Source organism: Pleurodeles waltl, chromosome 2_1 (genome assembly GCF_031143425.1).
Source record: "Pleurodeles waltl isolate 20211129_DDA chromosome 2_1, aPleWal1.hap1.20221129, whole genome shotgun sequence".
In the NCBI taxonomy this organism is placed as follows: domain Eukaryota; kingdom Metazoa; phylum Chordata; class Amphibia; order Caudata; family Salamandridae; genus Pleurodeles; species Pleurodeles waltl.
In genome coordinates this window covers 274,299,341-274,327,186 of record NC_090438.1, presented here as the reverse complement: position 1 = coordinate 274,327,186, position 27,846 = coordinate 274,299,341, and positions in this window count along the sequence as shown.

Here is a 27,846-nt window from a genome sequence, read left to right as displayed (position 1 = left end):
TTTCTATGACTATTGTTGTATTCTGTGTGGCAGTGGCATGCTGGCATTACCCATTTGTTACCTCTGCTTTCTGTCACCTATGGATTATCATTTAACAGATGTTTGTGATATGACAACAATGGCCTGATGTGATCAATACAGCCAGCAACATCTCATTCACTCTATGCTCTCACTATGTACAGTTCATTTGCAATAGATGTAGCAGCTTCAATCAATACAAATTTGCTCTACATAAAATACTAGTAGTCGAGTTTTATCCAAGGCTGTTTATTGTAGTCTTAAGAAAATGAGGGTGAAGTGCAATGGAATAGGGTGATGATGGAGGAAAGTCCGGGGTATTTTTCAAGTCTGTTTGTAGCACAGGTGCAGTGTCCAAGGGGACATAGGAAGGGGAGAAATGGCAGTTCAAGGTGGTCAAGGTGACTGAGTGGGACACAAGGGGGACAATCAGGAGAGTCTAATTTCCTGGAGGTGGTCTTGGCAATTGTCTCTGGATTCGGTCTGGGTCGCAGGGAATGTTTGCGGGTGGTTCACCTTCTGCAGGGGGAGGGATGCTGGTGGCCTGTGGGTCCTGTGGCGGGGCCTCCTGGCCACTAGCAGCAGCAGAAGTGGAGGGCTGTTCAGTTGACTGGCTAGTGGTAGGGGCCCGCTGCTGTGCTATTGCCTCCCTCATGATGTTGGCCATGTCTGCCAGCACCCCTGCTATGGAGATCAGGGTGTTGTTAATGGCCTGCAAGCCCTCCCTCATCTCCTGATACTGTCCCTCCTGCTGCCACCTGTTCTTCTGCACATTGTCTAGGATCTGGCCCATCATATCCTGGGAATGTTGGTAGGCTCCCAGGATCTCAGAGAGTGGGTTCCCTGCTCCTATCCTCCCCATGGTGCATAGCAGTCCTCCTAGTGTCCCTATTGGCCTGTGCCTCTGTCCCCTGAACTGTGTGCCCACTGTCACTGACCCCAGGTCCCTGATTGTCTTGGGGGCGAGGTGTGGACTGGGGTTCCTGTACAGGTGGGCACACTGATGATTGATGTGCCCTGGGGACAGAGGTGTGGGTACGCTGAGTGGGAGCTGTGGTGTTGGTTCCTGATGGTGGAGGCTCTGTGGTGGTCTATGAGTGGGCTTGGATGACTGGCTGTCCAGTGTTCCCTGATGGGCCAGGTAGGTCCTCCAGATCCTGAAGTCCAGAGTTATTGTCATCACTAGGGGTCTCTTCTGTTGGGGGAGTGGATAGTGGTGGAACCTCCTGTCCACTGACATTGGCTGGGGTACCTTTGGGGATATAAATGATGTATTATGCTTCAAGTGTCTGACATATGTACTTCCCTAGCTTCCCTTCTATTTTTGGTGTTACTCTGCCAGCTTTTGCTTGTGTATGGTGATATATTGTGGTTATGTTAGTTTCCCTATGCTGTGCATGCTTTAGTGATGGGTGTCCATGCAGGGCTGGGAGGGGTGTCTATGCATTGGTTTGGCATGCAGGGCTTGGCATGGCAGTTAGTGAAATGTGTAGGTGCAGTGTGTGGGATGGAGTGGAGTGATGGGAGTGAGGGTGTGGGTGTGAGCTGGCATGCAGGTATTAAGGGGGGTGATAGGTAGTGAGCTGTGGGGAGGAGGTGGGGGTTCACCGCCAGTCCTCTGATTGGCGAGCTGGTGTCTTGCTGCTATGGAACATACCTTCCCCTGTAGGTCGTTGTTCCATGGCATTGACCTTGTCCACGATTCTCCGCCACAGCTCCATCTTCCTTGCTATAGATATCTGCTATACCCCTGCTCCAAACAGCTGTGGCTCTACCCTGACAATTTCCTCCATCATGACCCTTAACTCCTCCTCAGTGAAACGGGGGTGCCTTTGTGGTGCCATGGGTGTTATGTGATGTGGAGTGCATGATGGGTGTAAGTGGTGTGTGTGTCTAGTTGTCTCTGTGCTCTTCTTCTCAGTCTCTGGTGGCAATTGTTGTTCATAAAGGGTTGTGGGTAATATGGGTGGGTGTTTTATAGTGGTGTGGGTGTGGTGTGGGTATGGGTGTCAGGTGTGTGTATGGGTGTCAGGTATGTGTTTTTAGTATTGGCCAATGTGGTGTTGTTTTGCATGTGGGTGTCCATTCTGAGCATGGCGGTATGTACCGCCAATGGTTTACCACCATTAAATGTCCGCTGTTGTGATTTGTGGGTCATAATGTGATGGGCATTGTTTTGTTGGCATAATGGTATGGCTTTTGGGACCGCCAGTTTATCACTGACCTTTGGTCTGGCGGATTTCTGTATGTGGCTGTAGTCAGTCGGATTGGTGTGTGTGTGTCATAATATGGTGAATGGATGTCGGCCACCGCAGCGGTATGTTGGCGGCCATCAGCATGGCAGTAAGCGGAATTTGCCGCCAGTGTTATAATGAGGACCTTTGTTTTAACAGTACGTATCCAGTTGAACATTCTTGAATTTGTTCTTGTGGCAGAGCTGAACTTTGAAATAAAATGTCATTGTCACTTGACAGACTGAGACATTATACCTTGGATGTGATTATTAATGATTTCGAGCTGTGCATTAAATAGAGACATTTGAACTTTATAACAGGTGATTCATGGAATAGAAAGAAGATTTTTTCATTTGAACTTTGTTGGAAGACAATTGCTTGCTATGTGCTTTGCTCACAACAAAAAGACTAAAAGAACTGAAAGAGACAGTTGCTATTTTTGCTGCCACCATTTGCATTTTTAAATTTTCACATTTTATTTTTTTATTTTGATTACCGGTCTGAACTTAGAGAACTCATGGAGCCCACTAGAAAAAGGAGCAGTAAACTTAGATACTTATGCGTAGGAGTGTTAATTGTGACAGTTATCCTGATGATCGCTTACCTATACCTTCTAGATCAAGAAATGTTAGATCAGCAAGAACCCCGAATTCTACAGGGCCCACAGACAATGGAAGGCACACACTAGATGATAAGGAATTACATGTAGACAGCTCAATAGAAGAGCTTTCCTCAAATGCTTATTACAATTGCTTTATAAGTACATTGATACTATGGATGCTAAGAACTGCTATCTGCTATGTCTGTACACAATTACCTGCATCAGTTAATGAGGGAATTACCTATCACAATTTACCCTTGACATATGCTATTTCATGTAGTTTGTTGATGAGCCTTTTATGTGAACAGGAACAGTTTCAGTATTATTGCTCCAATTATGATCTTGTCTTTTCGGAAGTACCCATCATGAGACACCTGAATAAAGCAGCCAAAGGAAAAACCATAGATAAAGTAGGAGGGTTTTTTGAGCCTCCCTTGACATTTGGTACAGTTTATGGCCATAGAAATAACTTGACCTGTATTCTTACCCCAGGAGAAAAAGAAGTTTAAGAACAAGTTGAAGATAGAAGAAGAGGAATGAAAACCAAGACAAAAAGAGGAGTAGTTGTACACGTTTGGGGAAAAGAAGAAGCCCATTCAGCAGCGGGAATTTAAGCTATTTTGACTTTAGATTGGCAACATGTAAGGAAATTATGCCTATATAGACCCATGTTGAAAACAAACACAAAATTCATAGGGACAAATGAGCGCAGACATGTATTCAAATTTCAGAGTAGTTGGACATTTATTTTTAATAGACAGGATTCAGCAATTACAGGAGTTTATTTCAATTGTGGAAAACAAGCTTATATCAGATTACCGAAAGGATGGTATGGTATATGTTTTTTATGAATAGTTTTTCTAAAAAATTATCTCTTTGATGATCCTGTGTGGGGTGAGAAGTCAAATACGGGAATCAAGAGAGTTGGCAGTGTTTCAGAGATTGTATGGGATATTTTTGGTCCTATGATTTCATCTGTATGAGTGATCTTGAATGATCTGAAGATAAGGAAGTTGTCAGCTATTGTAGATAAGTTGGCTACAGATACAGCAGGTGCCTTCTTGTTAGTCAACACTGAAATAGTTGAAATAAGATCAATGGTTTTGCAAAATTGTCTTATTTTAAACATCCTTCTTGCGAAAGAGGGCGGAGTTTGCAAGTTGCTTAAAGTTCAACAATGTTGTACTTTTATACCGATAATAGCGAGGAGGTGAGAAAGTATGTTAAGAATATGACTGATCTGAAAGAGGATTTGAAGGAGTTAGAAGGAACAGGTGCTTGGGAAGCTATAGGAAGTCGTTTTTCAGCAGTTTCAAGAAAGTGTTTTGGAAATGTAGGTAGTGGAATTATTGGCAGTATTCTGAGACCTTTGCTGATAATAGCTTTATGTGCCTTAGTTGTGTTTGGTTCCTTCACATTCTACAAGAAAATGAAAGCGAAGAGAGCAGAGAAGGGGAGAAGAAAAGAGGATTTTGAACTTGACAATAGACCAAGTATCTATCACAGTGACATTAAGCAGTTAGATGAGTCCAGAAGATCCTACCTGGCATGACCTCAGAGATTTTGATCTGTCTCATTAATATGAGAGAATATAATCTGATGTGATTGCTTGATTCGAATGGTGTAGCTGAGACTTGGCTGTTACAGTTGATGTCACAATGAACATCTATATGTGACCATATTTGTATTACATTGTCTGTAGCTCTAACAAATTAACTGTGAAGTGATGCACTGAGAGCCTATATTGAAGTGCATTCATGTAGACTAATGATTTGATGTATGTGGTATATAGATGAATTTAAGTATAATCATTTCATTTGATTTCCTATGTTTCCTTATGACGTCAAGAAATAGTTTTGATTAAAATGATAATTAATTTCTTTATGAATATGCCTTAAACGTCATATGCCAATGTCTCAAATTGAAGTTCCCCATTATACCGATTAACATGCCTAAACAAGTTATATTACTTTTGAAATCGGCTGTAACATGAATATTGACAAGAGTTATTAATGAGCTATTTTTATTCTATTTGCTTTAGTTTAGCCATAATGATTTGCTGGGACTCAATCTTGCAGAATCTGAGAAATGCTGTTTTCTTTTTGCTAACGTGTCATTTCTTTACAGATGGCGCTCCAACAGAATGTTAGTTTGGAAATAGATATGCTCTTGTTTTATTCATGGAGAGCCTCAGAAAGTAATCTTGAAGTTGTTACACTGAGAATCGGAGAACATTATAATTTGTTGCAAAGTCGTACAGGAAAGCTAAAATGGATACCTTCCTATGACGGTCCTGGGAACCTGCCCTGATGTTGCAGATGACTTTCGTATGATGTGTTACGATTGGACAGTGAAACGTTTGGATTTGTATAGCGTTACCCATGGACAGATCATTATTCACTTTGGAGTTTAATTTACTGTTTCCCAATTGGATTTGAACAGACATCATCCAAATTTGGAGAGACACCATTTGAACTTTGAGAGTTACAGACCACTTTGCCCCGAACCTCTCCAAGTGCCAAACTGACAGAACTTAGATTTTTCTCCTGACCCATGAGAAGACTTGACCAAGCTTCTGAAATGCTTACACCTTCTCATTTTACCTACTTTTTCCCAACCTTGGTTAGCCTCATTTTGCACCAGATGTCTTTTTTCCAAAGTCTTTTTGTACTTTATTTCCTTTTTAGTTTCTTGCCCCCATATATTGTAGCCCTGCACATTTAATTTAGTGACTTGTCACCTTTATGGATTTCCCTTGCTTAATCAACGAACTTAGGTGATTTTCAGATTGCCTTAATGCTTAGAAGAGTTGGACGGCGCTTGTTGCTGAGTACCACATTCACTGCTATTGTTCTGCATAGGCTTGATTGAGTGTTTAGTATGTATTATGCTAATCAATTTTGGATTGTTTCAAGGTTTGGGTCATCCAATGGTAATAATGTATATTTATGGTCTTTTATTGCGAGTTGTTTACATTTGCCTGAGTTTGAACTTGTAGTAAAACGCTTTAACTTTATTTGTGACTTGGGTTTTCCTTGTGTGGCTAAATCGGTCATACTGTAAATTTAAATGTTAATTGAATGTGTTGTTGATTTTCTCTTACCCATTAGCTAGGGTGAAAAAGATCTGTCAACCTCATTTAAGGTCATACTAGAAATACTCCAGTAGTCTTTAGTGAGGTTTGCAGCCCAATTGGACGGCTTACACTTGATGGGATTCTGGGATGTTAGTCACTAATGGGGTTGCCTCATAGGGAACTCAATCACTGCTAGGCACAGCACCACAGGGGTCCTCAAGCACACACAATGCTTTGCAATGTTGAGGGGATGGAGGGAAGTCAGAAGACGATTGCTCTCATTTCACAATGCACATTCACAGATGACTGGTTCTACACAGTAAAGAGACCTCAGCTTAGTGTCTGCAGGGAAAGCCTGTGCTCATCTCTGATCCTTACAGTCTTCATTATTTGAAGGTCTTTATGGCAGCACTGTCAGCTGGCTGTGGTTGCTCATGGCTGATATGAGGCAGGTTCTCCTTTACCTCAGGTTGCATCAACTGGTCTTGACAGACAGCATTTCTGTCTTGTTTCTCCCTAATCCTCCAGATACGTATAGAGTCTCATCCAAGTGGAGGATGAACACTAAATAAACCAAATGAGGTAGCTTACACCCAGAACAACAACATTCATCCTTCAGCTAACTGACCACTCAAAGTTACTGTTTTTGGCAAACATTTGGATCAAACCAATCATGTTTTCCTTTCAGGTGGACCACAGCTTAGTGACATTTAGCTTCAAGGCAACTCAAACTCTTAGGCATGGATTGGGGTCCATACAGACTTTGATATAGCTGAGCCTCTTGTTTTTCTGGCGGAACAGGACTCATGAGGAGGTCGATGGGCAGGCTGACCATCTCTCTGTTATAGAGATACACCTTTAGCATGCCCTTGGCTACAACCTTTATAAGTGTACCTGTCTGAGAATAAAGTCTGACCTGCTGGAACTGGTTTGGTCCAGATAAGGCAAGTACCAAGGATCCATTCTGCTCCATTCAGTAGAAGTCTGTTGAAAACCAGGCTAATACACAAAGCTTTACAGTGGTTTTTAGGGTGGAATGAGAGGGAATGGGGGAGAAGAGCATTGTAGGGCGGCAAGAAGAGAAAAGAGAAGACAGTGGCACTATAACTAAACCTGAAGAAGCACCCTACAACCCTAGGTACTACAAACTAATGGTGAGGCCAAACTTGGACACCAAACCTCTTACATGTCATGATATAATACTCTTTTTTACATGGGGAAAGTCTCAAGACTATCTCAGCATTGAGGCACATGTAAAAAGAAAAGATCTGTGTCCCAATACTATAGCAAGCTGGCACCAACTCTTAATAGTATCATGACCTGGTCATGGGGACAGTCCTCATCTGAATTAAAAGGAATATCAAGTTGAGTGGATGCCTATCACCCAACATTTGGAAATCCTTTGGTGTGCAATATACAACATCACCTAGAGAATTAATCAGGAGACTAATGTCAGTGGTTTTCTGAGCAAGAGAACAAACTGAGTTTGACCGAATCAGAAAATGAGAATTAGGATTGTGGCTTGACACTGCAAGAGGGTATTTTGACGATAGAGAACCAACAGTATCCTCATTCGTAAATATGAGCCAGGGATCACTGGTACATAGGTAGGATGCACAGCTTTTTCTTCATTGCCTTGTTATGTGGCAGGGAACTATTAGCCTACTTTATGCTGGAGCAAAATAGAGATTCTTAGAAGGCTGTCCTGAGATACCTGCAGAAGAATCCATTAGGGTCTCCTTGACCCCTTCCCAAAGACCACTTGAAAAAAGATGTAATTTCTGGATGTTCTACATTTTACACCTCTCTTAGCAGTTTTGTTGGCCTGGTGCATATTTTTGGTGCTAGATGAGTAAGGATTCCTTTATTTCTGTGGGGTATGCCCTATTGAAACCTAGGGCATGCCTAAACAATACATTGACAGCTACTTAGATCCTTCACATTCCAGGTTTCTAGAAGGTTAGAAGACTATCACTACTCAATTGCATGAGAAAATCAAGAAGAACACCTTGCTTAAAAAACAAGGGGCAGATTTAAGAAAAGTGGCGCTGCACCCACTGCAGTGCCACTTTTCTTGTGCCCCTTAGCACCCCCCTACTGCCACCATGTGTTTGCCATATTTAAAATATGGCAAACCATGATGCAGGGTAGAGGACAATAGCATCAACATTTTCGATGCTATTGATATACTGCTCAGGGTTAGCGCTAAAATTTTAGCGCTAACCCTGAACAGCCCATAGGGGCCCATTGTAACCAATGGTGTGGCCCCTTTTAATGCCTGCTCTGAGCAGGCATTACAAATGCAGCAAAAAGTGGCACAAAGAAATCTTTTAGATTTCTTTGTGCCATTTTTTCTGCCCCCTTAACGGAGGAACGCCCCTCCTTGCATACATTTTGCCTGGCGCAAAGGGTTACAAATCTGGTGCGGTGATTTTGGCCTCGTTGGGCCACCTTAGCATTAAAACAAAGCTGCTAATGTGTCTCAAGGAGGCGCTAGGCCCTCTTAAATCTGGGTTCAACAGCCTGGCATCCACTATGTAAATAGTAACCAGAAAATGCAAATCACAGACAGTGGAAACCTTTCTCTATTTCAGGGGTGTAGCTATGAATGGGCCTGCAAGTGTTGTGGCTTCTGGGATAAAGGTCCTCTTACCAGATGTGTCATATGCTTCTGTCAAAACTGAAAATTACCCTCTTTATGGCGAGTCAATGAGATTTGTGGTAAAAAATTGTCTAGCACCTTTCTAAGCTTGCTCACCATGACCCTATACAACAGGTAACAACGTGGCAATATATGCAAAATCAATTTGCAATCAGCCAAAATGGTTTGTAACATTTCTCAAGGATCCATAGTGGCTCCTACTCTTTCCAATTTGTACAAGGAAACATAGGGCCTTCAGTTGGAGAGATCATCATTTCCAATTTAATATTATGCTGATGTCACCCAGCTATACCTATGAATTTTAAATATCAGCAACATCCACTTTGTTAAATCTGCATCCAAATGCTGGGACCATAGGTAATTAAAAAAAATATTTTTTCTGTCCCAAAATCTCCAGTCAGACAAAATCCCTTGGAGTTACTTTAGATTTGTGTTGGAAAGGAATGTCCACTTTATGGTAAACAGAATTGCACCCCTGCCCTGAGTGACCTAACCTTAAATGAAACTCGCATCCTGACTTTCTTTTGGCCCAGTCCTGCATAAATGCTGAGACATAGACCCAAAACTGACCCTGAGACCCATAGTCTGGCTCATAGGTTAAGGAGGAGTACCAAAAGTGTGCCTGTTTAGCGACACAAGACCATCATTTATGTCCCTGAGACATGCACCATGAGCACTGGTGCAGCATTCTGTTTTTGAAAACTTAGTGAGGGACAAGCCTTTCTTCTGTTTCAGAATTAAACGTGTTGCCTGTTGTTCTACTCATGTGCCATGTCTAGGCTCTGTGCTGGCATCTGTGTGTGTGTCAAGAGGATGTGTGTGTGTGGTGGCATCTAGCAGAAATATGTGTTGCTTACAAGCATATGTATGCTAGAAGCCAGTGGGATCTACTTTGGATTCCCTTTGGGTTTGACATGGCACAAGGCAGAGGTGGTGATACAGTCTACCCAGGTAGTGGAAGTTTATTGCCTGTATTCCTGAGCTGGAGGGAGAAGCCTCAGACACTTACGTGTAGAGGGAGGGAGATAGGCATATTTTTAGAAATTTAATGCAACCTATTTAGCAAGTGGCTGCTGATTTGAGTAATAGAAGGGAACGGGGGTGAGCCAAAAGGTTCTTTGGTTAGTGGGAGAGGAGCTTCTAGGCATGGTCTCAGTCTTTTATCTTCCTCCACGTGCTTACAGGTCTCAGAGGTTCATTTGAATAGCCAGGTCTTTAGGGCTCCTTGGAATTCCAGATGAGAGACGATGGTCTAGAGATGCATGGGGAGGCTGTTTCAGGTTTCTGCCGCTATGTGGAAGAAGACACATCCTCCACTTCTGCTTCGGTGGATGTGTGGAGAGTGGGCAAGCAACAGGGAGGCAGAGGATAGTCTTCTTGACTGTTGGTGGAAATTCAGGTAGTCGTTAATGTAGGCAGGTTCTTGGTTGTGTAGAGCTTTATGTGTGTGGGTCAGCAGCTTGAACACATGCCCCTTCTGCATGGGAAGCCAGTGGAGTTGCCTGAGGTGTGGTGTGATGTGACATCGGGGAAAGTCAAGGATGAGTCTGGCTACGGAATTCTGTATGGTCTGAAGTCTTTGTAGGAATTGCAAGGTGACTCCTATGTAGAGGGTGTTGCAGTAGTCTAGTCGATTGGTGATGAGGGCCTGTGTCATGGTGCATCTCGTGTGTGGTGGTAGCTACTTGCAGAACTTACGTAGCATGCACAGAGAGAATAAGCAGATTAAGGAGACAGAGTTAATCTGTGTTTCCATGGTGAGCCTGTTGTCCATGATGATTCTGAGTTTCTGGCATAATAGGGGGGAGTGGGAGTTCAGGAGTCGTTCCATGTGTTGCTGCTCTTGCCGAAGATCAGAACTTCAGTCTTGTCTTTGTTTAGCTGCAGGCAGTGTTCTTTCATCCAGGTGGAACCACTTCTCATGCAGCTGTGGAAGTTGATTTTGGTGGTGGTGGGGTGGTCGATGAGCGAGAGGATGACAAGAGTGTTGTTTGCAGAGGAGATTATGTTGAGGCTGTGGGATCTGACGATGTTGGCTAGTGGTGTTATATATGAGTTAAATAGAGTGGGGCTGAAGGAGGACCCTGCAGGTGATGTATTTTGGTTTGGAGGTGAACGTAAGTAGATTAATCTTCTGGGTTCTTCCAGTGAGTAAAGAGGTGATCATCTGAGTGCAGCCCCCTGGATGCCGATGAGGATGAGTCTTTTGATCAGCGTGTGGTGGGATAAGATATCGAGGGCTGCCGAGGGGTCGAGGAGGATCAGGGCCACTGTTTCTCTTTGGTCAAGGAGGGTACATATGTCATCCATGTCTGTGATCAGGGCAGTCTTGGTGCTGGGATTTCTGCAGAAGCCGGACTGGGCTTTCCTGCTTGGAGCCAGCAGCATCACCATCTGCTGTGACAGCCATCATCTTACACTAAGAATTGTCTGTAGTGCCTTGACCTCCCTGTTAAACCAAAGACCATGCTCATCAACAAAGACTTACCTGAGCACCTGCTTCTGCGACTGCCACAGAGTAAGATGGAGAATCTGTATTGACTTTGACGTTGCTGAACCTAAGGACTACATCTCAGAGGGAACGGATTCCACGCTGCAAGTGCTTGAGTCATGTGTCTATCATTGATCCACTACACCCAAGATGGTCTGATGCAGAGAGGAAGCAGTGCTGCTGAGATGAGCCCCAGTGACCCTGAACACAACTGCTAATTCTGCAATTGCACACCGGTGCTTAAATGATCTAAAATGCATATCATTACACATGGAGAGAGGAAGAGGGAGGAGGGGGGATAACTATGGAGGAACACTCCGTACTTAGCTCCCTATAATTCAAAGTACACACGAAAGTACGGGGTTCTCTAGAAGCGGACGTCGCGGATATTAGCGTAGTCCTAGGTTGTATGTATTCCTATTTGGAAGGGTAACGTCAGTGGAATGTCAGTTGGAAATTACCGAGTGGAACAGCGAGGGGTGGGAAGAAGGGAATTTCCTTTTACGGACTAGGTGGTCTCACACACTATATAGTGTCATGCTTCATCATTTGACCACCTAGACCCACCCAGGTAGGACATTGCCACCTGGGCGGACTCAACCTCACTGTTAAAGGAACAGGAGGGAGTGCGTAAATAAACTTGTTTCTGGAAAGATCGGGATCCAGCTAATCTACTGAAAAACTAAAAACACCTAAGCAGACACCTGTGAAGAGCAACAAATTTAATGGTGGTGTCTGTCTGGTGTAGTTAAAAAAGGGGGGGTTGGGACACCTCTGTGAGGACAAGGACTCACAGGGTCACCTAACTAATTACTAGCCAACATGTTTCTGCCCTCAAAAGTGAGCCAATGAAGGTCTCGGGGCATTCGTCAGGGCCTAGGATCCCTACGTCTCACGTTGGAGGAAAATACTCTATGGGGAAATCAAAGAGTGAGAAAATGAAAAAAGAATGATCTACATTACCCAAGGAATTACCTTGAGGCGGCCTATGGGGAGAAAAACAATTAATTAGCACTCTGGTGGCACACAGCACTGCAAAACCAACCGACTACACACGTGTCAAGGGGATGCATTCATGCACGAAACACATATGTTCAAAAAAGGTAAAATACATGCGTGGAGTGACTGAGTGGGTATATCTACACAAGTGGACAGTCCTATCACTGCAGGGAATTATAGTTCTTACCCTTTTCTTAGAGGCAGCTAGCCTCTGGTATCCAGGAGGGGGAGTGTCCCCTTATAGTCACACACTAAGGGATAGAGATGAACATAAGGACGAAGTGAGGAGAGGAACAGAAGTAGGCAGAATAGATACAGAGGGAGCGATAGGGGGGGGGAAAAAAGCAAGTTCCCAGTAGGAACCCACTATTGCTGGTAGAAAAATACTGGTTAAGAGAAACCGAAGTGACTATAGACAAAAAAGGTAAGATTAAAAGCAATAAGGGCTTATCTGTGTTGCCTGTGATCCGGTATGCCACTCACTACATCAAAGGGGACGCTCGCCGTGCGCCTACTTCGTCCTCTCCTTGGACCGCTTGTGACAAGTGGCTGAGGGAGAACGGTCTATTTATGGCTGTAAGAAATTCCAGGTGCGCCCTGTTAGCGCGTAAATTGGAGTTCAATTAATGTTAATCACCGCCGCGGGCCTCTTTGCGTTACTAGCCTCGATATGATTGCCGTAATGGCGGGCGCACCGGCCAAGCCGGGGCGCCGGCATGAATGTGATCGAGTTCAAAGGCGGGCCTCTTTAGGTTGATGGCGCGATGTGCTTAGCCGCACCCGCGGGCGCCCCAGCAGTGCTGGGGCGCCGGCATGAATGCGGGCGAGTGCAAGGGTGGGGCCCGAGCCGGAAGATTCCGGCCCGAGCGCCACCAGCGGAAGGCTCGCGTTTACAGTGGCCGCTGGGAAATGTAGTTCCCAGCGGTCCCGTAGCCCAAAGGGCTAAGAAAGAAAGAAAAAACGAGGAAAAACGAGGGGAAGGATAAAGAAAAGGAAGGAGAGGGTGGGGGGAAAAAAAGAGGGGGGGGAAACGAAAGAAAGGGAGGAGGGAGAAGGGATATTGTAGAAGAAATGCAACCGGGGGGGGGGGGGGGGAAAGGGGATAGAAAAAGATAGAGCAGAAGCGGACGGAAGGGAGGACTCATAAATTAGTCAGAGAAATCATTTATTGAGTGTGAACCAAGGGATCTCATCATTAAGACCATTGGTGTCCGTGTGTAATCTCCAGACCCAACGTTGTTCGGCCTGGAGCAATCTCTGTGTCATATTGGAGGACGATGGAGATAGTTGCTCAATGACCGTCCAGTGTAAGTCATCTGCCGAATGTTTTTCCAGAAGGAAGTGGTTAGTCAATTTAGTAGCCTCTCGTTTACAACGGATCGTACTCCTATGTTCACAGATTCTCGTGGCGACCTTTCTAGATGTCATTCCCACGTATTTAAGGTTACAGGGGCATCTAATCAAATATATCACGTTTTTGCTGTTACAGTTGGTTAGGGATCTTTGAGCCCATGGAGTCTTAAGGTCTAGGTCTATTGTGGTTGACTTTTTGGTGAAACAGCAGACACTGCAGTTGCCACATGGGTAGTGTCCTCTTGGTGGTGGGAGGCCCCATAGTGTGGTTAGTGTCGTCAGGGAATTGTTTTTTTCTTCTTTGGGTCTTGTGTGGACAACCATGTCCCGTATGTTTGTGGCTCTTTTAAACGCATGTAGTGGCTGCTGAAAAGGTAAACCACCAGATATAAGGATTTTCCACTCATCATTGATGATTTTCTGAATCTTATTGGATAGTGGATTAAAGGTAGTCACACACACAATTTGTTCAGTGTCAGACGTCCTAGTGCGTGGTTGTAGTAGTTGGTCCCTATTATTATTCCCCGCTCTTTTGTATGCTCTCTTCACCAGATGTGTGGGATAATCCTTGGTTTGCAGCTTACTAACCAATTTCTCAGCGTGTTTACGGTAGTTTGTGAGGGTGGAACAATTCCGTCGTAGACGTAAGAATTGACCAACCGGGAGATTCTCCCTCAGGGACCTTGGGTGGAAGCTTTTGAATTGGAGCAGGTTATTCCGATCTGTGGGTTTATAATAGACCTCTGTGGCTAGAGCCCCATTGCTTTCATAGATTGATAGGTCAAGAAATGCTAGTTGGTTGTCACCTATGGTCATGGTGAAGTTCAGGAAAGGGTTAGCTGTATTTAACCAATTTACAAAATTCATCGCCTCATCTCTAGTTCCTGTCCAGACCAATAGAATGTCATCTATATATCGTTTCCAGAGTTTAATCTGCTGGGAAAACGGGTTGTCATCGTGGTTGACTACCTGTCTCTCAAAGTGATCAACATAGAGACATGCTAGGCTAGGTGCGAAAGTGCTACCCATAGATGTACCCTGTATTTGCAGGAAAAAGTTATCCTCAAACTTGAAGTAGTTCCTTGTGAGAGCCAAATGTGCCAAGTCAAGTATGAAGTCAGGCGGTGTACGTGACTCTCCTCTATTGGCTTCCAAAAGGTCGCTAATGACCTGCAGAGTGGCCTCCTGGGGAATGTTGGTGTATAGGGATTCTACATCCAGGGTGATCAACAGTTCTCTAGTTGTGTCAAAAGCCACAGAGTCTAATAAGACTAACACATCCGTCGTGTCTTTTAGGTAAGTAGGAATTCTTCTGACCAATGGCTGAAGGAAGAAATCCACAAATTGAGACAGGGGTTCTAGAACCGATCCGATCCCGGATACAATAGGTCTCCCTGGTGGGGGAATTTTCCCTTTATGCATTTTAGGGAGAATATAAAAGTAGGGAATCCTAGGGTTAGCCTGTATCAGGAAGTCTGCCTCATGTCGAGTAATCCAGTCGTTCTCTAAGCCCTTAATCACGAACAAACTGTGCCAGTAGTGCAAGTGCACCAAACTGTTCCAGAAGAAGCTGAAGTGTCTGGTTAAATTGACAGTGATGCACAAAGGCCAGTAGCTCAGAGATCAAACCGAAGAAGAGTGCCTTGTCAAAAGTACATAGCACCTGAATGAACATAGTTATTTGCAGCAAATAACTGGGAAAAGGAATTTGCAACATTTTGGCCCTCATTACAACCCTGCGGTGGGTTATAAAGTGGCAGTAATACCACCAACAGGCTGGCGGTAAGTACCGCCAAATTAAGACCATGGCGGTGATAACTCCCACAGACAGCCAATGTACCACACCAACCGTCATGACAGCTGCATTGTGGTGGTAGTTGGAGGAGGCTCCCGGGCAGCCCCTGCACTCCCTGATGGCTGCACATCCACAGCTGGCAGTGGGGGCCCCGTGACAGCTGGTGGTATTGGGGGTGTTAGCCTGACAGCTTCTGCTGGTGTAGAGTGCCTCGTCTCCTCCTGTCCATGGGTCGGGGATCCCTTACCCTTTCTGGCAGGGGTGGGTGGGCTCTTCCTCTCTCGTCCTGGTGATACAGCCTTCTTCCCCTTCTTCACAGCTGGTGCAGGGTCCTTCCTGGTGCAGGCTCCTTCCCCTTCTTCACAGCTGGTACAGGCTCCTTCCCCTTCTTCACAGCTGGTGCAGGCCCCTTCCCCTTCTTCACAGCTGGTGCAAGACTCTTTCCTTTCTTCCCTGGTGGTGCTGGCTCCTTCCTCTTCAGTGTTGTAGGTCTGGTATCCTTACCACCACGTCACGTGTCGGTGGTGCTACCAATGTCCCCGTGGACTGTTTGGCTGAGGTGCTAGTCTGTGTCCTTGGTGCCCTGCCCATACATGCAGGACGGGGGAGGGGTATTGAAGAGGTCAAATTGGGAAAGGAAAAGCTTTTTAGGGATGGTGGGGCGGGAGGAGGGAGGAGTAATGGGAGTAGAGGATGAGGGAGTGGTTGTTGGAGGTGTATGTCTGCTGGATTTGGGTGCATGGGCTGTATGCTAATGTGAGGTGGATGGCTGTTGGGTGTCGGAGTGCTTGCGTTTGTGTCCTTTAGGAGGTGGGGACAGACACGGTGGGAGAGGACACAGGTAACACGTGCATGGATGTTGTGGAGGTGTCTGCCAGTGAGATGTGTGCTCTGCTTGGTGTGGTGATACTGACAGTGGATATAGATGTAGTGCACGCAGATGTCACTGTGGATGTGGATGTGACTGGGACGGAGGAGGAGGGTAAGAAAGTGGAGGCTGTGGATGTTGTTGTGTCTGCAACGGTATGGTGTTTGTGTGAGTGCTGTGGGATGAAGTGTAGTGCTTGTGTTTGCCTGTGCCACTCTTGTTTGCTGCCTTGTGTGCATGCTCGTCTGTCTGTGTGCTTGGGATGGAATGGGGTTGAGGAGAATGGGACTGGGAAGTGGAAGTTGGAGGGGGGAGGTAGAAACAGGGACAATGGCTGCCATCAGAGAGAAGGCCAGAGCCTGCATCGATCTCTGTTGGGCCGCCAATCCACCATGAATGCCCTCCAGGAATGCATTGCATTGCTGCATCTGGGATGCCAGTCCCTGTATGACAATCACAATTGTTGACTGCCCTACAGAGACTGATCTCAGGAGTTCAATAGCCTCCTCACTCATGGCAGTAGGGCTCACTAGGGCAGGGCCTGAGGTGCCTGGGGCGAAGGAGATGCCCACCCAACTGGGTGAGCGGGCAACTGGCAGAGGGGCTACTGGGAGGGTGCTGCTGGTACGGGGTGACGGCTGTACCTGCAGCTGGGGTGGTCACAGAGGTGTCCCCCACCACCAGGGAGCTCCCATCGGAGGAGGTATCAGTCTGTGTTGTCCCCTCCAGTCTCCGCTGTGGTGCTCCCCTCACCCTCCGTCCCACTGGTTCCCTCAGCGTCAGTGGACTCTGCCTCCAGGGTCCTGTGGGATGCAGCTCCCTCTGTCGCTGGTGCCCCAGCTCCTCCGACAGATGATGCTGATGCACACAAGGACAGGATGACAAAACAAGAAAGGGGGGAGAGACAAAGGATACACTGGTCAATGACTGCACCAACACCACCATTGGCGTACACAGCACCCTCACTCATAGGGAACAGGCCTACACACCATGCATTGCACTACCAGTGAAATGGCTAGTCACCAAGGCATGAGAAGGAGCACACACGCCAACTACATCACACCTGCGACCCACGTAGCCCTGACTAGCAGTAACTACTAACAAGCAAGGTTACCTGTATTTGCCATGCAACCATCACCCTTCAGAGGACCCACGCTGCAATGCCTGGCCTGGCCTTAGGGGCACCCACTAATACACAACTACTACCCGGATACCACCCCACCAGCCATAAGTTGTAATGATACCCACTGTAGTCACCCCCTTGTGGCTGCTGTGATTCCCTCAAGTGCCGATCCAGCTCAGGGGAGGCCACTGCCAGTATGCAGGCCATCAAGGGGGTCAGGGTCCAATGGGCACCCCTTCCTTGTTGGGAGGTCATCCCCAGCTGGGCCTCCGCTGTCTTCCGTGCCCAGCGTCTCAATTCCTCCCACCATTCCCAACAGTGGGTGCTCCGCCTGCCATAGACCCCCAAAGTCTGCACCTCCTTGGCCATGGCACACCATATTCCCTTCTTTTGATGGGTGCTGACCTGCTGAAGCAATGAAGACAGGAAAACACCATTAAACTAACAGTCCAGGCTGTCACACACATGGCCTACCATGTCCGTTTCCATCACCATTGGCACACACATGACAGGTACACCACCAACAGATAATACTCCCTTACACAATGCCTTCACACATATCCCCATGCATCCATGCCACATGCATCATGCCCACAGTGTACACACCTGTTGGTCTGGAGGCCCATACAGCAGTCCATACTTGGGTAGGACCCCATCCACCAGTCGCTCCAACTCCTCTGAAGTGTAGGCTGAGGCCCTTTCCCCAGTCACTCGGACCATGGTAGGTTCCAGACATGGTTCACAGCAGCACATTCAGTGTAGTCTTCGCCTGTGGAAGGTCAGGAAACAAGTGAGGAATGATTGAGAAAATGGTGGTCACGTCCACAGCGGTGTACACTGTCACCTCTGGATTACAGCCCCATTGGCCACTGTACACCATAGGGGCCAATATTATCCAACGAGAGATAGCACAGCGGTTCACGACCGCCTACCGCTACAACGCACAACGTCAGCTGAATTACCTCACTTCCACCTGTCCCTCCACACAGGCAGTGGGTCGCCATTTCAAGGGGGGTGAACAGGCCTATCGATAATTGCTGCATCACAGGATAAATAGGCACATACTTTGAAAATTACACTGTCAAAATACATGATTGCACAATGTGGACTGCTGATGTGGTATAGTTTTTCAGGCTGTGACAGCCCACTCACTCTTGTGCCCCTTAGATACCTAATGCTGCGGATGAATAGGCGATGGAGACATAACCCCATGTACAGACCCCTGATGGACTTAGCTACACTGGAGAGCAGGCATATAATACTCACCTGTAGACTGGACAGGGCCACAATCACAGAGCTGTGTGCCCAGTTGGAGCCTGACCTGATCTCAGCTATCAGTCATCTTACTGGGATCCCCCCTCTTGTGCAGGTTCTATCAGTGCTCCATTTCCCGGCATCAGGTTCTTTCTAAGTGACAGTGGGCTTGGCAGCAAGAATGGTACAGCCAATGTTCTCAATCGTGCTGGCAAGAGTCTTGTCTGCCCTGGTGAAACACATGTGCAGCTACATTGCTTTCCCCCTGTTGGAAGATTTGGCCACTGTGAAGGCCAGATTTTATGCAATGGGACATATCCCCAATGTTATTGGTGTGATTGATGAAACACATATTGCGGCAGACTGAACAGGTGTACAGCAATCGTAAGAGTTTCCACTCCATGAATGTGTAGATGGTGTGCCTGGTGGACCAGTACATCTCCCACGTCAATGCTAAGTATCCTGGTGCGGTTCATGATGGTGGTGGTCCTGAGGAATAGCAGTATCCCAAGTGTGATGGCCAAACTACAGAGGCACAGAGTGTGGCTTATAGGTGAGCCTTGGTCCCCACCCAGTGTGTGTTAGTGTATGCCTCTGGTGTTTACCTCATAGGATAGTGTGTGGCTAAATGTTGTCCGTCAATACCTGCAGGTGACTCTGGCTACCCAAACCTATTGTGGCTGCTGACCCCTGTGAGGAATGCCAGGACAAGGGCTGAAGAATGTTATAGTGAGGCACGTGGGCAAACCAGAAGGATCACTGAGAGGACCTTCGGCCTCCTGAAGGCTAGGTTTAGGTGCCTTCATCTCACAGGTGGATTCCTGTGCTACTCACCCGAGAAGGTCTGCCAGATAGTAGTGGCATGGTGCATGTTGCACAACCTGGCCCTCAGATGCCATGTACCTTTTCTGCAGGAGGAGGAGACTGGGGATGCCCCTGTGGCAGCAATGGGCCCTGAGGACAGTGAGGATGAGGATGAAGACAACAGAACATTGGTGACCCATCAGTACTTCCAATGACGCACAGGTGAGACAGCACAACCTCACATTTCTATGACTATTGTTGTATTCTGTGTGGCAGTGGCATGCTGGCATTACCCATTTGTTACCTCTGCTTTCTGTCACCTATGGATTATCATTTAACAGATGTTTGTGATATGACAACAATGGCCTGATGTGATCAATACAGCCAGCAACATCTCATTCACTCTATGCTCTCACTATGTACAGTTCATTTGCAATAGATGTAGCAGCTTCAATCAATACAAATTTGCTCTACATAAAATACTAGTAGTCGAGTTTTATCCAAGGCTGTTTATTGTAGTCTTAAGAAAATGAGGGTGAAGTGCAATGGAATAGGGTGATGATGGAGGAAAGTCCGGGGTATTTTTCAAGTCTGTTTGTAGCACAGGTGCAGTGTCCAAGGGGACATAGGAAGGGGAGAAATGGCAGTTCAAGGTGGTCAAGGTGACTGAGTGGGACACAAGGGGGACAATCAGGAGAGTCTAATTTCCTGGAGGTGGTCTTGGCAATTGTCTCTGGATTCGGTCTGGGTCGCAGGGAATGTTTGCGGGTGGTTCACCTTCTGCAGGGGGAGGGATGCTGGTGGCCTGTGGGTCCTGTGGCGGGGCCTCCTGGCCACTAGCAGCAGCAGAAGTGGAGGGCTGTTCAGTTGACTGGCTAGTGGTAGGGGCCCGCTGCTGTGCTATTGCCTCCCTCATGATGTTGGCCATGTCTGCCAGCACCCCTGCTATGGAGATCAGGGTGTTGTTAATGGCCTGCAAGCCCTCCCTCATCTCCTGATACTGTCCCTCCTGCTGCCACCTGTTCTTCTGCACATTGTCTAGGATCTGGCCCATCATATCCTGGGAATGTTGGTAGGCTCCCAGGATCTCAGAGAGTGGGTTCCCTGCTCCTATCCTCCCCATGGTGCATAGCAGTCCTCCTAGTGTCCCTATTGGCCTGTGCCTCTGTCCCCTGAACTGTGTGCCCACTGTCACTGACCCCAGGTCCCTGATTGTCTTGGGGGCGAGGTGTGGACTGGGGTTCCTGTACAGGTGGGCACACTGATGATTGATGTGCCCTGGGGACAGAGGTGTGGGTACGCTGAGTGGGAGCTGTGGTGTTGGTTCCTGATGGTGGAGGCTCTGTGGTGGTCTATGAGTGGGCTTGGATGACTGGCTGTCCAGTGTTCCCTGATGGGCCAGGTAGGTCCTCCAGATCCTGAAGTCCAGAGTTATTGTCATCACTAGGGGTCTCTTCTGTTGGGGGAGTGGATAGTGGTGGAACCTCCTGTCCACTGACATTGGCTGGGGTACCTTTGGGGATATAAATGATGTATTATGCTTCAAGTGTCTGACATATGTACTTCCCTAGCTTCCCTTCTATTTTTGGTGTTACTCTGCCAGCTTTTGCTTGTGTATGGTGATATATTGTGGTTATGTTAGTTTCCCTATGCTGTGCATGCTTTAGTGATGGGTGTCCATGCAGGGCTGGGAGGGGTGTCTATGCATTGGTTTGGCATGCAGGGCTTGGCATGGCAGTTAGTGAAATGTGTAGGTGCAGTGTGTGGGATGGAGTGGAGTGATGGGAGTGAGGGTGTGGGTGTGAGCTGGCATGCAGGTATTAAGGGGGGTGATAGGTAGTGAGCTGTGGGGAGGAGGTGGGGGTTCACCGCCAGTCCTCTGATTGGCGAGCTGGTGTCTTGCTGCTATGGAACATACCTTCCCCTGTAGGTCGTTGTTCCATGGCATTGACCTTGTCCACGATTCTCCGCCACAGCTCCATCTTCCTTGCTATAGATATCTGCTATACCCCTGCTCCAAACAGCTGTGGCTCTACCCTGACAATTTCCTCCATCATGACCCTTAACTCCTCCTCAGTGAAACGGGGGTGCCTTTGTGGTGCCATGGGTGTTATGTGATGTGGAGTGCATGATGGGTGTAAGTGGTGTGTGTGTCTAGTTGTCTCTGTGCTCTTCTTCTCAGTCTCTGGTGGCAATTGTTGTTCATAAAGGGTTGTGGGTAATATGGGTGGGTGTTTTATAGTGGTGTGGGTGTGGTGTGGGTATGGGTGTCAGGTGTGTGTATGGGTGTCAGGTATGTGTTTTTAGTATTGGCCAATGTGGTGTTGTTTTGCATGTGGGTGTCCATTCTGAGCATGGCGGTATGTACCGCCAATGGTTTACCACCATTAAATGTCCGCTGTTGTGATTTGTGGGTCATAATGTGATGGGCATTGTTTTGTTGGCATAATGGTATGGCTTTTGGGACCGCCAGTTTATCACTGACCTTTGGTCTGGCGGATTTCTGTATGTGGCTGTAGTCAGTCGGATTGGTGTGTGTGTGTCATAATATGGTGAATGGATGTCGGCCACCGCAGCGGTATGTTGGCGGCCATCAGCATGGCAGTAAGCGGAATTTGCCGCCAGTGTTATAATGAGGACCTTTGTTTTAACAGTACGTATCCAGTTGAACATTCTTGAATTTGTTCTTGTGGCAGAGCTGAACTTTGAAATAAAATGTCATTGTCACTTGACAGACTGAGACATTATACCTTGGATGTGATTATTAATGATTTCGAGCTGTGCATTAAATAGAGACATTTGAACTTTATAACAGGTGATTCATGGAATAGAAAGAAGATTTTTTCATTTGAACTTTGTTGGAAGACAATTGCTTGCTATGTGCTTTGCTCACAACAAAAAGACTAAAAGAACTGAAAGAGACAGTTGCTATTTTTGCTGCCACCATTTGCATTTTTAAATTTTCACATTTTATTTTTTTATTTTGATTACCGGTCTGAACTTAGAGAACTCATGGAGCCCACTAGAAAAAGGAGCAGTAAACTTAGATACTTATGCGTAGGAGTGTTAATTGTGACAGTTATCCTGATGATCGCTTACCTATACCTTCTAGATCAAGAAATGTTAGATCAGCAAGAACCCCGAATTCTACAGGGCCCACAGACAATGGAAGGCACACACTAGATGATAAGGAATTACATGTAGACAGCTCAATAGAAGAGCTTTCCTCAAATGCTTATTACAATTGCTTTATAAGTACATTGATACTATGGATGCTAAGAACTGCTATCTGCTATGTCTGTACACAATTACCTGCATCAGTTAATGAGGGAATTACCTATCACAATTTACCCTTGACATATGCTATTTCATGTAGTTTGTTGATGAGCCTTTTATGTGAACAGGAACAGTTTCAGTATTATTGCTCCAATTATGATCTTGTCTTTTCGGAAGTACCCATCATGAGACACCTGAATAAAGCAGCCAAAGGAAAAACCATAGATAAAGTAGGAGGGTTTTTTGAGCCTCCCTTGACATTTGGTACAGTTTATGGCCATAGAAATAACTTGACCTGTATTCTTACCCCAGGAGAAAAAGAAGTTTAAGAACAAGTTGAAGATAGAAGAAGAGGAATGAAAACCAAGACAAAAAGAGGAGTAGTTGTACACGTTTGGGGAAAAGAAGAAGCCCATTCAGCAGCGGGAATTTAAGCTATTTTGACTTTAGATTGGCAACATGTAAGGAAATTATGCCTATATAGACCCATGTTGAAAACAAACACAAAATTCATAGGGACAAATGAGCGCAGACATGTATTCAAATTTCAGAGTAGTTGGACATTTATTTTTAATAGACAGGATTCAGCAATTACAGGAGTTTATTTCAATTGTGGAAAACAAGCTTATATCAGATTACCGAAAGGATGGTATGGTATATGTTTTTTATGAATAGTTTTTCTAAAAAATTATCTCTTTGATGATCCTGTGTGGGGTGAGAAGTCAAATACGGGAATCAAGAGAGTTGGCAGTGTTTCAGAGATTGTATGGGATATTTTTGGTCCTATGATTTCATCTGTATGAGTGATCTTGAATGATCTGAAGATAAGGAAGTTGTCAGCTATTGTAGATAAGTTGGCTACAGATACAGCAGGTGCCTTCTTGTTAGTCAACACTGAAATAGTTGAAATAAGATCAATGGTTTTGCAAAATTGTCTTATTTTAAACATCCTTCTTGCGAAAGAGGGCGGAGTTTGCAAGTTGCTTAAAGTTCAACAATGTTGTACTTTTATACCGATAATAGCGAGGAGGTGAGAAAGTATGTTAAGAATATGACTGATCTGAAAGAGGATTTGAAGGAGTTAGAAGGAACAGGTGCTTGGGAAGCTATAGGAAGTCGTTTTTCAGCAGTTTCAAGAAAGTGTTTTGGAAATGTAGGTAGTGGAATTATTGGCAGTATTCTGAGACCTTTGCTGATAATAGCTTTATGTGCCTTAGTTGTGTTTGGTTCCTTCACATTCTACAAGAAAATGAAAGCGAAGAGAGCAGAGAAGGGGAGAAGAAAAGAGGATTTTGAACTTGACAATAGACCAAGTATCTATCACAGTGACATTAAGCAGTTAGATGAGTCCAGAAGATCCTACCTGGCATGACCTCAGAGATTTTGATCTGTCTCATTAATATGAGAGAATATAATCTGATGTGATTGCTTGATTCGAATGGTGTAGCTGAGACTTGGCTGTTACAGTTGATGTCACAATGAACATCTATATGTGACCATATTTGTATTACATTGTCTGTAGCTCTAACAAATTAACTGTGAAGTGATGCACTGAGAGCCTATATTGAAGTGCATTCATGTAGACTAATGATTTGATGTATGTGGTATATAGATGAATTTAAGTATAATCATTTCATTTGATTTCCTATGTTTCCTTATGACGTCAAGAAATAGTTTTGATTAAAATGATAATTAATTTCTTTATGAATATGCCTTAAACGTCATATGCCAATGTCTCAAATTGAAGTTCCCCATTATACCGATTAACATGCCTAAACAAGTTATATTACTTTTGAAATCGGCTGTAACATGAATATTGACAAGAGTTATTAATGAGCTATTTTTATTCTATTTGCTTTAGTTTAGCCATAATGATTTGCTGGGACTCAATCTTGCAGAATCTGAGAAATGCTGTTTTCTTTTTGCTAACGTGTCATTTCTTTACAGATGGCGCTCCAACAGAATGTTAGTTTGGAAATAGATATGCTCTTGTTTTATTCATGGAGAGCCTCAGAAAGTAATCTTGAAGTTGTTACACTGAGAATCGGAGAACATTATAATTTGTTGCAAAGTCGTACAGGAAAGCTAAAATGGATACCTTCCTATGACGGTCCTGGGAACCTGCCCTGATGTTGCAGATGACTTTCGTATGATGTGTTACGATTGGACAGTGAAACGTTTGGATTTGTATAGCGTTACCCATGGACAGATCATTATTCACTTTGGAGTTTAATTTACTGTTTCCCAATTGGATTTGAACAGACATCATCCAAATTTGGAGAGACACCATTTGAACTTTGAGAGTTACAGACCACTTTGCCCCGAACCTCTCCAAGTGCCAAACTGACAGAACTTAGATTTTTCTCCTGACCCATGAGAAGACTTGACCAAGCTTCTGAAATGCTTACACCTTCTCATTTTACCTACTTTTTCCCAACCTTGGTTAGCCTCATTTTGCACCAGATGTCTTTTTTCCAAAGTCTTTTTGTACTTTATTTCCTTTTTAGTTTCTTGCCCCCATATATTGTAGCCCTGCACATTTAATTTAGTGACTTGTCACCTTTATGGATTTCCCTTGCTTAATCAACGAACTTAGGTGATTTTCAGATTGCCTTAATGCTTAGAAGAGTTGGACGGCGCTTGTTGCTGAGTACCACATTCACTGCTATTGTTCTGCATAGGCTTGATTGAGTGTTTAGTATGTATTATGCTAATCAATTTTGGATTGTTTCAAGGTTTGGGTCATCCAATGGTAATAATGTATATTTATGGTCTTTTATTGCGAGTTGTTTACATTTGCCTGAGTTTGAACTTGTAGTAAAACGCTTTAACTTTATTTGTGACTTGGGTTTTCCTTGTGTGGCTAAATCGGTCATACTGTAAATTTAAATGTTAATTGAATGTGTTGTTGATTTTCTCTTACCCATTAGCTAGGGTGAAAAAGATCTGTCAACCTCATTTAAGGTCATACTAGAAATACTCCAGTAGTCTTTAGTGAGGTTTGCAGCCCAATTGGACGGCTTACACTTGATGGGATTCTGGGATGTTAGTCACTAATGGGGTTGCCTCATAGGGAACTCAATCACTGCTAGGCACAGCACCACAGGGGTCCTCAAGCACACACAATGCTTTGCAATGTTGAGGGGATGGAGGGAAGTCAGAAGACGATTGCTCTCATTTCACAATGCACATTCACAGATGACTGGTTCTACACAGTAAAGAGACCTCAGCTTAGTGTCTGCAGGGAAAGCCTGTGCTCATCTCTGATCCTTACAGTCTTCATTATTTGAAGGTCTTTATGGCAGCACTGTCAGCTGGCTGTGGTTGCTCATGGCTGATATGAGGCAGGTTCTCCTTTACCTCAGGTTGCATCAACTGGTCTTGACAGACAGCATTTCTGTCTTGTTTCTCCCTAATCCTCCAGATACGTATAGAGTCTCATCCAAGTGGAGGATGAACACTAAATAAACCAAATGAGGTAGCTTACACCCAGAACAACAACATTCATCCTTCAGCTAACTGACCACTCAAAGTTACTGTTTTTGGCAAACATTTGGATCAAACCAATCATGTTTTCCTTTCAGGTGGACCACAGCTTAGTGACATTTAGCTTCAAGGCAACTCAAACTCTTAGGCATGGATTGGGGTCCATACAGACTTTGATATAGCTGAGCCTCTTGTTTTTCTGGCGGAACAGGACTCATGAGGAGGTCGATGGGCAGGCTGACCATCTCTCTGTTATAGAGATACACCTTTAGCATGCCCTTGGCTACAACCTTTATAAGTGTACCTGTCTGAGAATAAAGTCTGACCTGCTGGAACTGGTTTGGTCCAGATAAGGCAAGTACCAAGGATCCATTCTGCTCCATTCAGTAGAAGTCTGTTGAAAACCAGGCTAATACACAAAGCTTTACAGTGGTTTTTAGGGTGGAATGAGAGGGAATGGGGGAGAAGAGCATTGTAGGGCGGCAAGAAGAGAAAAGAGAAGACAGTGGCACTATAACTAAACCTGAAGAAGCACCCTACAACCCTAGGTACTACAAACTAATGGTGAGGCCAAACTTGGACACCAAACCTCTTACATGTCATGATATAATACTCTTTTTTACATGGGGAAAGTCTCAAGACTATCTCAGCATTGAGGCACATGTAAAAAGAAAAGATCTGTGTCCCAATACTATAGCAAGCTGGCACCAACTCTTAATAGTATCATGACCTGGTCATGGGGACAGTCCTCATCTGAATTAAAAGGAATATCAAGTTGAGTGGATGCCTATCACCCAACATTTGGAAATCCTTTGGTGTGCAATATACAACATCACCTAGAGAATTAATCAGGAGACTAATGTCAGTGGTTTTCTGAGCAAGAGAACAAACTGAGTTTGACCGAATCAGAAAATGAGAATTAGGATTGTGGCTTGACACTGCAAGAGGGTATTTTGACGATAGAGAACCAACAGTATCCTCATTCGTAAATATGAGCCAGGGATCACTGGTACATAGGTAGGATGCACAGCTTTTTCTTCATTGCCTTGTTATGTGGCAGGGAACTATTAGCCTACTTTATGCTGGAGCAAAATAGAGATTCTTAGAAGGCTGTCCTGAGATACCTGCAGAAGAATCCATTAGGGTCTCCTTGACCCCTTCCCAAAGACCACTTGAAAAAAGATGTAATTTCTGGATGTTCTACATTTTACACCTCTCTTAGCAGTTTTGTTGGCCTGGTGCATATTTTTGGTGCTAGATGAGTAAGGATTCCTTTATTTCTGTGGGGTATGCCCTATTGAAACCTAGGGCATGCCTAAACAATACATTGACAGCTACTTAGATCCTTCACATTCCAGGTTTCTAGAAGGTTAGAAGACTATCACTACTCAATTGCATGAGAAAATCAAGAAGAACACCTTGCTTAAAAAACAAGGGGCAGATTTAAGAAAAGTGGCGCTGCACCCACTGCAGTGCCACTTTTCTTGTGCCCCTTAGCACCCCCCTACTGCCACCATGTGTTTGCCATATTTAAAATATGGCAAACCATGATGCAGGGTAGAGGACAATAGCATCAACATTTTCGATGCTATTGATATACTGCTCAGGGTTAGCGCTAAAATTTTAGCGCTAACCCTGAACAGCCCATAGGGGCCCATTGTAACCAATGGTGTGGCCCCTTTTAATGCCTGCTCTGAGCAGGCATTACAAATGCAGCAAAAAGTGGCACAAAGAAATCTTTTAGATTTCTTTGTGCCATTTTTTCTGCCCCCTTAACGGAGGAACGCCCCTCCTTGCATACATTTT